Source organism: Triticum urartu, chromosome 5, assembly GCF_003073215.2.
Source record: "Triticum urartu cultivar G1812 chromosome 5, Tu2.1, whole genome shotgun sequence".
In the NCBI taxonomy this organism is placed as follows: Eukaryota; Viridiplantae; Streptophyta; class Magnoliopsida; order Poales; family Poaceae; genus Triticum; species Triticum urartu.
The window spans coordinates 477056052-477068442 of record NC_053026.1 but is presented as its reverse complement, the minus strand read 5'-3'; the positions used below and the strand labels follow the sequence as shown (position 1 = coordinate 477068442).

General features: G+C 42.5%; 1 long non-coding RNA gene and 3 other non-coding genes across 4 annotated transcripts; all 4 read left to right on the top strand.

The window, feature by feature from the left end:
• The first annotated feature begins 802 nt into the window (after window positions 1-802).
• On the top strand, window positions 803-5738 carry LOC125509961. Its single transcript, XR_007284425.1, has 4 exons — window positions 803-1578; window positions 1695-3585; window positions 5035-5172; window positions 5560-5738. It is a non-coding gene; the product is annotated as an uncharacterized LOC125509961 (long non-coding RNA).
• LOC125511721 lies at window positions 3982-4073 on the top strand. The gene has a single exon (XR_007285076.1). It is a non-coding gene; the product is annotated as a small nucleolar RNA SNORD96 family (small nucleolar RNA).
• LOC125511889 lies at window positions 4542-4626 on the top strand. Its single transcript, XR_007285160.1, has one exon. It is a non-coding gene; the product is annotated as a small nucleolar RNA U36a (small nucleolar RNA).
• Window positions 4680-4770, top strand: LOC125511741. Its single transcript, XR_007285095.1, has one exon. It is a non-coding gene; the product is annotated as a small nucleolar RNA Z223 (small nucleolar RNA).
• Window positions 5739-12391: the final 6653 nt, after the last annotated feature.

Sequence of the window (12391 nt, the reverse complement as noted above, 5' to 3'; positions counted from 1 at the left end):
TTATGCCCGTTTTGAAATGCGATCAAAACGGCGGGTTTGACCGTTCGTAGCTAGTGGTTGAATCTTGAAATTTTTTTTACGTTTCTCTGATTAAATAGATACTCATGTACCTAGAAATGATTTTTTGAAAAAATAAAGAGAAAACTATGAGGCAGCTACAGTTCAAATTTGACCCGCTTCCTACTGAATCGGCGGAAATTTGTCTTTTTCACGAGAGGTGGATCAAAACTTTTTACACCCAATCATTTGGTCAATTGTGCATTAAATATGTCTTAGTATTTTATAAAATTGGTTTGGTACAATCTTGAAACAAATATATGGTAGGTCCTTTACAAAAAAACTCATTTTGAGCACTCGAAAAATGGAAAATGTTTTTTTTACCAAAAAACTTATTTCTCATGACATATTTTTAAAGATATTTATCTTATTTCATGTTCGTTAATTTTCCTGAAAACTTATTCACATTTGGTGACGCAATGACAAGGTTTTTCATTTCTTTTTGAATTTTCTCAGGTCATAAAATAGCTGATATGATTTTAACACGCTATTTTTAGTCAACTACGACCAATTTAAATGATCATAACGCGGTACTGCATTTTGATTGGTCCGTGGACGTCTCGCGCGGATCGTGCATGAAACACCATCGGATGCTCGCGGATCCAATGGCAGTCCTCGGCCGACCACACCACCCCCGAGCCCACCTAAGCTCTACTCGTGGCCGTTTTCCATCCACCCCCGCCTCCTTTCTTTCTCTGCCCCTCACTCCCTCACAATCCCTCTCCCGAAACCCTTGCCACCGCCACCTACGCCTCTTGTTTCCGGCATGTTCCGGCGGGCCTCGCCGGCGCGCAGCCCAGATCCGAGCTCCCCTGCCTCCGCTCTTCCCTCCCCTCCGGCCAGATCCGCCTCTCACGGTCCCGGTAGCTCATCCCCAACCCCTTCCTACGGCTAGGGTTTCGAGGGTGGCGTTCCCACCAATTCCGGCGCGGCGGCGGCGACTGTGCTCCGCCCTCTTCGACGCCCACCAACCTAGCCGCATGGCACAGCCATGGCCATGGCGGCGGCCAGATCCACCCCCTCCCTCATCTCCTCGCCGCCGCCACCTCCTCCCCGTCCTACAGCGGCGCGTCCCGCCACCACCTCCTTCCTCAACGGGTCCCGTAGTGACGCCCATCACGTCCCGCAGATGCCGTCCCCAATCCCCACCGCGTTCCCCAATCCCCATCCCCCCAAAATCTTCCCCATCTCCCCCGGCCAGTTCTCCTCCCGTTCGCGTCCCCTTCCCCCCCCCCGCTCCCAGATCACGCCGCGCGCCGCCCCTGACCGCCGCCGGAACCCCACCCCGCCGGCGACGAGGCCAGACCCCCCGAGGGCCCAGCCAAGATGGTGCTCGCGCAGCTGGGCAGGAGCATCTCCCGCGCGCTTGCGCGGATGGGCAATGCCACAGTGATCGACGAGAAGGTGCTCGGGGAGTGCCTCAACGAGATCTCCCCCGCGCTCTTGCAGTCTGGCATCCGGAAGATCGTCAACCTCGAGACCCTCGCCGCCGGCACCAACAAGCTGTGCATCATACAGCAGGTCCTGCCCGCTCCACCTCCCTCAATTCATTTCCTGCGCTATTCGATCGTGGGACGCGCGTGCCAGGGGGGACTGGTCGGTTGGAGGCTGATGCCCTTGTGTTTTTCCTGCTGCAGGCTGTCTTCACGGAGCTCTGCAACATGCTAGATCCAGGGAAGCCGGTCTTCACCCCCAAGAAGGGCAAGCCCAATGTCGTCATGTTCGTCGGATTGCAGGGCCAGTCTGACTCACCAACCAACCTCGCCTGCTTGCTCTGTTTATTGTTCTACACCTATTACTGAATGTATATATGTACCACTCTGTGTGTAGCATTTTTCTAACTATACAATAGCACTCACTCCTCTACTGTCACATAATAGATTAGCCTTGAATTCATCTAGTTTGGATCAAAACAGAACCATTGATTAATACTAGATGATTGTTACTGTAAATTTGGTTATAGATTTCTTTGAACTAGTATGATTCCCTGTTGATCTACATCTTTTACTTACTCACATGCTTGACTGAATTTGCTACTGCTGTTACTCTAGTGGTGAACGAGATAGGCATTATATTGCTTGTTTCATTGCTTCCACAAATTAAAACTCAGTAATCTTGTTAACTGCTACCGCTGTCATGAACCACACATCTGAGATGAACTTGACATTGATTTTCTCGTGTGTCAAGTATGGATAGACTTTGCTATTCACCAGTATTCAGGAGGTTGAAGTGTGCGTGTTGTTGTGGCTGTTAGGATGTCGTTGGGTTGTTATCACTAGTACTAGTCCTATCAAATTGCATGTGAGTAGTTCATTACCATGCTATCCAGGGGATATTCATTTATGTGCCTGTGAATTCGTTCTTGATGTGTATGTATGTATATGTGCTAGCAACATGAGTAGGAATTAGCATCATGCTCTGCCTGGATGGATTGCATGCATACATTGATCCAGGGAGAAGTGTATGGCTGATACAATCCTTTTTTTCACAAAGCTATTATACACTTTGGTAAATACAGTAATTTGTTCTTTACTAAATGCATTGCAAGTATGGATGCTGATGCATGCATGCATCTAGGGTGAGTCGTACCTAGTTGTTCTTTATGCATCTCCAGTCGTACCTAGTATTGTTTTAATGGAATCAGTACAATTTCTGTGTATATAGGGATTGCTCTGTTTGCTTCATATTATGGTGTAAATGTCTTGCTAGCTTATTGTGGCAACCGGCTGGATTATCGCTCATAGTGTCACTCGTATCACGCTACACTGGCTAGGCTTCTACCGGCTGTTCCGGTGCCGTGCTACGCTGGTTGGGCTTCTCTGGACCGGTAAAAAAAATTAAGAGAACGATCATTGGCATGGAGAGATCGATCCTTCCGTGTGATCCGTTCGGTGAAAAAAAAGAAAATGGGATCCATCGGGGTAGTACATTTGTACTGGTATGATGAACAAGAGCTTCCAGTTAATTACATAATATTGGTGATGTAGTTTTACTTGCTGTGTATGCTTGCTTAGTTGTTCATCGGGGCGCTCTCTTGTATCCTTTGAGTGCGCCAACTAGTTCGACCAGCCTCTCTATGATTTATTTTGATAGCTTATGGAGTCCTTCTATCTATATTTGTGAAAAATTCGACCCAACAAAAAAATGTTAATCAGTCCTCTCTCTCAAAGTTGAGTTTGGGCTGCTGCATATGAATGATTTTTTTTTCGCAGTTTGACTTTGAGGATGCTGTTGCTGCTAAAGTAGCAACAACAACAATCACGCTTTGGTTCCCCAAAATTCAGATGGCACTTGCATCTCTACATATACACACATATGAATATGCACCTCGGTTTGGCTCAGTTTGCAAGTTTACATTTGCTTTAACTTTGACTGAAACTATCTTGGTGACACTTGCATCAATGGTGTGTTCTGCCCTTATAGATGTCCTTGGAGAAGATGGCCATTGGAGTGTAGGGGAGGAACAACCTTGTCCTGCTCGAGGAGGAGGAGGAGGACCACCCGAGCTCGACGACGACACGGCAACAGGTAGCACTCGCCTCCCTCCCAAGGTGAAGGTCTGATCCGCCTGTTTAGATGGTCTGCTCTTGACTTATGCATGTGAGGGGAGAAGAAAGGAATTGGACTGAATTATATTTGCATGTGAGGGGAGCGATCCTTTTGGTAGATGCATAGTATAGATTCACAAAATTCACCACATGAGCGTACTACCTATATCCAAATTCTGGATACCACTTGCATGCTTGAAAAGATGATTTGATTGAATGCTTGAAAAGATGAGTCGCTGAAGTGAATGATGTGAGGGATGTTCTCACGTATTACTATTATTGTCGTTCCTTTTCTGTCTTCTTTTGTCAGATTTTGTTTTTTGTAGTAATTTAAGTTCTGCTTTGTAGACCTATTTGTTTGTGTTACTGTTCTATTTGTCCGGTGATGAAAAACCTGTTAATCATACCATCTTTCGGGACTGATTGGTCGTAGTGCGCCCATGCTATCATTCTGCAATTCTGAGGACAAATTAAACAGCTTGACTGTAATTTTTTTTAATACTTCCGAACTTACATGTCATCTATTTTTTAGTTTTTTATTCTGTTGTTTACTATGTATAGAATATGGCTGGACAATGATGAAAACCGAATAAAACACCATCTTTTTGGACACCTAATGACTGGACAAATATGTTCATATTTTTTAAGTTGCTCTATGAAGAGAGTACAAGCAGACGGGCGGTCTGAACTGATGCCATGTTGATATGTGTGCATCATCTGTGCTACCCTTGTGGTTGGCATCTGAGAGAAAAAAATTGTGCACTTTGTTCTTCTCATAAGTTACATTTTTTAAATTCTTCTGCTTTTTGTCCTTTTTGCATTTAGCTTCTATTATCCCTCTTTGTTGCACTTGGTCTAAGGGGGATGTAGTGGGCGCGGATAGAGAAATGGTTTACTTGCCAACCCTTTGCAGCGTTTGCCATTTCTTTGGATTAGTGGCAGTGATTTGAACCTTACCCGTGCTTCTGATTAATTCATGAAGGACAAGGGAAAACATGGTTGAATTTCTTGATATGAGACAAAAAGAGACAGTCTCATTATTGTCATTCTTTTAGATTCATGTGTTCTGTTTGACCATGGCTGTGATGATAAACACTTTCAACAAACATGCCAGTTCTGCTTCTGAAAATTCATGACTGAAAAACCTGTTATACAAGATCTGTTTAGTACTAATGTATTATGGTCGTGGCTTATTTAGTATGTGCTTGTTGTGCCTTGTGTATTGGTGCCTAATTAGCTTCTGTTAGGGGATAATCTACTAGTTATAGCAAGATTTTACTCTTGTGCCGTGGAATAGATGGTTCATGTGTACTGCGATGTACTAGTTGAGCTCTGCTGGTTGTACTAGTTGAACTCTGCTCCTTCTAACTCATATCAATTTTGCTCCTGCTGCTGTACAAGTGATGCTTGTGTGATTGTTGATGGACAGGAACTAGCAAACTTTGTTGTTTTGCAACTGAATGAACGCAACTTCAGTTTGTATGTCACCCAGCTTGCTGTTGCGGTGGCTGTCGATGCCGGTGAGCCTGCAACATCTCCGATGAGCTGCAGGACCTGGACACCTTAGGTATGCCCTGCTCCTCCTCCTTCCACCCTAATCTCATGTGCGCCAAGTCCATCTATCTCATGTGCATGTAGATCATGATGTACCAGAACCCTGCAACAGAACTACTGATGTAATATGCAAAGAACAAATTAAAACCATGTTCTATATCCTGACTTGTTATTTTCTTATCTAGCAAATTGTAGACATGAATCTCTAGTTGACCTATTGTTTCATAGACATATATCTGCATTTCTGCTCCTTTATCATGCATTCGATCCATAAATCTGCATTTCTGTGAAATTTTGTTAAATATATATTTTCCAGATAGTCTATACACTAAACCTGGAGGTTTGAATATCTACTCCAGGAATGAAAATGCTAAATGACTTTGTGTTCACCCTTTTACAGGAGCTCCAGGCCTAGGAAATTTCAAGTTTGAAGTGGCGTGTTCTGATAGTCCAGAAAAGTGAAGAAGTCTGGAGTGTATTTGTAGTAGGAGTTATATGTTCTGATAGAATCACATGTAATGGTGAAATGAATTATGTAAAGATTGTGCTATTAGTCAAAATTGGCATGTGGTTTGATAATTCTCATTTGTTTGCTGTTCTGACTGAAATAATTATGTGGAAATTGAAACATTGGCTGTCTTTAATTAGAACCTGACAAGTGGGACCTAATAGTATTTGGCATATAAAAAGGCCATTTTCCAAATAATATTCACAGGAAAAAAACCTAAAAACTAAGGAAATGGATTGGAAAAAGGCCGAGGCCCAATTGAGAAATAGATGCGACCCGAAAAAGAAACCAAAAAAGGATCACAACCCTGTAAATAAAAAGGCTGCAACGTTGGGCTTGGCCCATGAAGTCGACAAAAAATTGATCGTAATTTTGCCACGTCAGATTGCCACGTCGGATCCGACATGCCCTGGGCAGACAGCCAGTGACCAAAACAAAAGGTCATGGGTTCAACGACCTTCTGTTTTGGTCGTAAACGTCTACGACCTTCTCTCGTTAATTTCAGTTTACGACCGCCAGCTTTTGACCTTCCGTTTTTGGTCATAAAAAGGTCGCAAATGAAAAACTATGACCTTTCAGCGGCCAATAGTGAGGGTCACAAGTTGACATATTTCTTGTAGTGTTGCTTAGGGCCTTGGATGAGCATTGGCATCATAATGAACTTCCACTTCACGCACAACCAAGGAGGAAGGTTATACAAACATAGAGTCACAGGCCAGGTGCTATGGTTGCTGCTCTGCTCCCCAAAAGGACTAATGCCATCTGTGCTTAGACCAAACCATATGTTCCTTGCATCATCTGCAAACTCCTTCCCGTACTTTCTTTCGATTTTTCTCCACTACGACCCGTCAGCGGGTACTCTCAATTTTCTATCTTTCTTACGGTCTTCTCTATGCCATCTCATCACCTTGGCATGCTCTTTGTTTTGGAACAAATGTTTCAACTGTGGTATTATAGGAGCATACCACATCACCTTGGCAGGAATCTTCTTCCTGGGGCGCTCGCCCTCGACATCACCAGGGTCATCGCGGCTGATCTTATAGCGCAATGCACCGCATACCAGGCAAGCGTTTAAATCCTCATACTCACCGCGGTAGAGGATGCAATCATTAGGGCATGCATGTATCTTCTACACCTCTAACCCTAGAGGGCAGACATCCTTCTTTGCTTCGTACGTACTCTCGGGCAATTCGTTGTCCTTTGGAAGCATATTCTTTATCATTACCAGCAACTTTCCAAATACCTTGTCAGATACACCATTCTCTGCCTTCCATTGTAGCAATTCCAGTGTGGTGCCCAACTTTTTCTTGTCACCTACGCAATTCGGGTACAACAATTTTTTGTCATCCTCTAACATGCGCTGCAACTTCTTCTTCTCCAAATCACTTGCGCAGTTTCTCTTTGCATCGGCAATGGCCTGACCTGGATCATCAACGGGCTCATCCGATGCCTCTTCTTCAGCTTCTTCCCGCATTGGCGGCTCATCTTCTTCCCGCATTACCGGCTCAACTTCTTCCATCATTGTTGTATCATCGTATTCAGGGAACCCATGGCCAGGATAGCTATCGTCGTCCTCTTCTTCTTCATTGTCTTCCATCATAACCCCTCTTTCTCCATGCTTGGTCCAAACATTATAGTGGGGCACCAAACCGGACTCAAACATGTGGACATGAATGGTTTTTGACGTAGAGTAATTGTGACCATTCTTACAGCCAGCACATGGACAAGGCATAAAACCATCCGCCCGCTTGTTTGCCTCAGCCGCAAGCAGAAAAGTACGCACGCCATTAATGAACTCGGGAGAGGATCGGTCATCGTACATCCATTGCTGGCTCATCTTCAATACACAGCACCAAGAACACCAAATTAATACAATACATAAAGTTCATACAACACTTAAATGCAACAAACAAATAACTCTCTAGCTAAAGAATTTAAATGCAACAACAAATGCGATCAAGATTGCAACTAAGGTAACAATCGATCCAACAACATAATGATACCAAGCCTCACTATGAATGGCATATTTTCTTAATCTTGTGATCAACGGCGACATCGGCAACATGCAACTCCAATTCCATCTTCTCCCCCTCAATTATTTTCAATTTTTCCTTCAAATCCTCATTTTCTCTTTCAACTAAATTTAACCTCTTGACAATAGGGTCGGTTGGAATTTCTGGTTCAACTACCTCCTACATACAAATATCTATGTCAACTTGATGGGCATAATTTGTCAAAAACACGAAATGCAATGAATAGTTTTAAAAGAGAATATACCACATCTGAATCATAACCCGGACGAGGGCCGACGGGGACGGATATCAAAACCATATATCCAAATCACACAAACATCAACTTTTTATATAAAACATTCATGAACAAGAGGCTCACCACAAGGTGGTGTCGGCGACGGGACGTTGCCGGCGATCGACGGTGGTTACGACGGAGATTTAGAAGGCACTAGGTAAACCACACCTACATATGCAAACTAAGTGTTATTTTTGACCTCAAATTGCATATAAATCAAATACTAGCAAATATATATAATTCCTCCCAAATTACTAAACTCAAAAATCAATCACTGTATAAAGCATTGCATGAGCTAATCTAGCAATGAGAGATGAAAGGACAAAGTTGCTAACCTTTGTGATCATTTGAATGGATGGGGGCCTTCAAATCTTGACAAATTTTGGGCAAAATGTGTGATGAGCTTGAGAGGAAGAGGGAAAAGAACAGAGAGTAGAGGGGAAAGGGGAAGAACGGAGCGAGCTCGGGTGGATGAAGGGTGTATGTAGGACGACCTTTAGTACCGGTTCGTAATACGACCCGGTACTAAAGGTGCTGGAGGGGCCCCGGACTGACAACATCCTGCCACCACTCACTTTAGTACCGGTTCGTGGCACGAACTGGTGCTAAAGGTTCGCCACGAACCGGTACTAATGATGTCCGCCCGCCTAGCCATTGGAACCGGAACAAATGGACACATTAGTGCCGGCTCAAATTCAAACCGGCACTAATGTGCTTCACATTTGATCCTTTTTCTACTAGTGACATACCACCTCCGCGGTGTCCGGAAGCCTCGGCACCGTCACTGGCCCATGCGACCGCCAGCAAACAAGGATCGGGTCAACGACAGGCTGGCTCCTCACCAACCTACACCCCCCGGAAGGTAGCACCTCCCAAAACCAGCCCGGCAGAGCCCAGTCCCGGACATGGCACCTCTGATCAAGCCGGCCTCCTCCGCCGAGTCGACCACGAGGATGCGGGATAGGCATTGTCGACGTCGATGCGGGAATAATTGCTTTAACTAAAAAGACTAGTTCTATTAATTTCCTTACTATAAATAGAATAAAGTAGTACTTACTAAAAATAAACTAGCTAGTTTAACTAGTTCTATTATTTTTCCAAGTAATTCTATTAAACACTTTCTAAGTAGTACTTACTAAAAGTTATCTGGGAGGGGGGTACTTATATCGACAACGACATACCCGATAAAAAATAAGAAGAGGAAGAAGATGAAAAAAAGAGGAGAAGAATAAAGGAATAGAGGAGGAGATCGAAGAAAAAAAGAAAAATAAGAGGAGAAGAAGAATGAATAGAGGAGAAGAAGAAAAAATAGAATAATATATTATTCTATTTCTTCTTCTTCTCCTCTATTTCTTCTTCTTCTACTACTCTTTTTTTTCTTCTTTTTCATCTTCTTATTTATTTGTCCTCTTCTTCCTCTCCTCTTCTTCTTATTCTTCTTCTCCTTCTTCTCCTTCTTCCTCTTCTTATTTTCCTTTTCTCTCTCCTGCTTTTTCTTCTAAATATGAACATACATAAATGACTTTGATCACAATTTTCAGATTCCTACACAATATGAACATATACATAAAAATTCTATGAAAAAAATCATAAAAATTCTATGAAAAAAATTATAACAGAAAAAAATCATAAAAATTCTATGAAAAAATCGACATATTCTTTGCATATGAACATACAAACATTTGCATATTCAATAATAATATCACCCAAAAAAATCTAAACTACACATCTAAATTAATACATCTAAATTACAACAACTAAATTAACTACACATCTAACTACACATCTAACTACACATCCAAATTAATACAACTAAATTGCAAATCTAAACTACACATATATATAATAGCTAGGGGGCGCGGCGGCAGCGGAGGCGGTCATTATAGGGAGGAGGAGGAGGGGATCGGGGCGGCGCTCATAGGGTGCGCGGCTACAGTGTGGGCTCGAGGGCGGCGAATGGCGTCGGCGTGGGCTCGGGGGCACGGGCGATGGCGACGGCGGCGGGGTAGCCTGGCGGCGTCGTCGGGTGGCAAAATCTGAAAAAAATGCTAAGGGCTGTCTTATATAGAAAAGGCTTGAGTCCCGGTTCGTGCCACCAACCGGGACCAAAGGCCTCTTTTCAGCAGCCCAAAGGGCGGGAAGCAGAGGCCTTTGGTCCCGGTTGGTGGCACAAACCGAGACTAAAGGGGGGGGGTATTGGTACCGGTTGGTGCCACGAACCGGTACCTATGTATGCCTTTAGTACCGGTTGGTGGCACCAACTGGGACTAAAGGCCTTTTGCTGCCCGCATCGCGACACGAAAGTTTAGTCCCACCTCGGTAGCTGAGGGAGCTCGAGAGTGGTTTATAAGCCCCACTCCCGCTGCCCTCTCGAGCTCGTCTCAAATGCAAGCTTTCGGGCTTAAACATACTGTATCTTCCTGTGGGCCTATTGGGCCTTCTACGGGCCTGAATCCTGGCCCATGGGTGGGTTTCTAGTCGTATTCACGCCGTGGTGGCCCCGTAGGTGGCATTTTCTATTTTTTCCCAGTTTATTTCTTTTCCTTTTTGCGTTATTTATTTTATTTTTTTCTACTTAAAACAAAATACTTATTTATTTTATTTTATTTTGTTTCCAATTACTTATTTATTTTATTTTATGATAATTATTTTTGCTATTAAAGTTCCTAACAAAAAAAGTTCTTTATGAAAATTCTTTTTTCTTTTAATGATTTTGAACAGAAAATACGTTGATAATTTTAGTTTCATAAATTTTATTTATATTATTAAAGTTTATTTTATTTTTTCAGCTATAAGACCCTGAAATTGAAAAGCATTTCAAATGAACTCTGAAAAGGTTGAAAGTTGGCATGGTATCATCATTTCACCCACATAGCATGTGCAGGAAAGTAGAGAGGGTTACGACAAAAACTGGATGCACTTCGTGTACAAAACGGATAATATGTTTCGAAGTATCAGGATTTCGTACGGAAACTCATCTGGTACAATAGGCATTTCAAATGAACTATGAAAAGGTTGAAAGTTGGCATGGTATCATCATAATAGTTGTGGAGAGAAAGTCTTCACTTTTTTCGCTTGTGTGATTTGCTTATTGCGCCGTAACCATGGATAATCTCCATCGTTTATCAGGATGCTTGGGTCAGCCTTGACTTTGAAGGGAGGAATTTGATGAAACTATTCATAATCTTCAGACATGTCTGTCTTGCCCTCCACTCCCACAATGTCCCTTTTTCCTGAAAGAACTATGTGGTGCTTTGGCTCATCGTATGATGTATTCGCTTCCTTATCTTTTCTTTTTCTCGGTCTGGTAGACATGTCCTTCACACAGATAACCTTTGCCACATCATTGGCTAGGACGAACGGTTCGTTAGTGTACCCAAGATTGTTCAGATCCACTGTTGTCATTCCGTACTGTGGGTCTACCTGTACCCCGCCTCCTGACAGATTGACCAATTTGCACTTAAACAAAGGGACCTTAAAATCATGTCCGTAGTCAAGTATATAATAAAGATTAGTGTTGAGTCAAGGGCTTGATTATTTTTATATGATCTTGAGGGAATAGAATAAAAGAAAAAGAAATAAAAAGAAATAAAGAGATCATATGGATCTTATGGAGAGTAATGACTTCACATATAAAGAGTATGATGAATAAAAATTGCTGAGTGTTGACAAACATAGTTTTGGTCATCGTTGCAATTAATAGGAAGTAATAAAGAAAGAGAGGTTTTCACATATAAATATACTATCTTGGACATCTTTTATGATTGTGAGCACTCATTAAAGTATGATATGCTAAAGAGTTGATGTTGGACAAGGAAGACAACGTAATGGGTTATGTTTTCTTACATCTAAGATAAATTATATTGTCATGGATCATCCAACATGTTGAGCTTGCATTTCCCTCTCATGCTAGCCAAATTCTTTGCACCAAGTAGAGATACTACTTGTGCTTCCAAATATCCTTAAACCTAGTTTTTCCATCATAGTCCACCATATCTACCTATGGATTGAGTAAGATCCTTCAAGAAAGTTGTCCTCGTTGCAAGCAATAAAATTTCTCTCTAAATATGTATGATTTATTAGTGTGGAAAAAATAAGCTTTATATGATCTTGTGGTGTGGAAGAAATAAAAGCGACAGACTGCATAATAAAGGTCCATATCACAAGTGGCAATATAAAGCAACGTTCTTTCACATTAAAGATTTTGTGCATCCAACCATAAAAGCACATGACAACCTCTGCTTCCCTCTGCGAAGGGCTTACCATTTATTCTTGTCTTATACTTCATGCAAGAGTCATGGTGATCTTCACTTTCCCCTTTTTTACATTTTATCCTTTGGCAAGCACAATGTGTTGGAATGATCCTGATATATATGGCTAATTGGATGTGATTTTTCATGAACTATTATTGTTGACA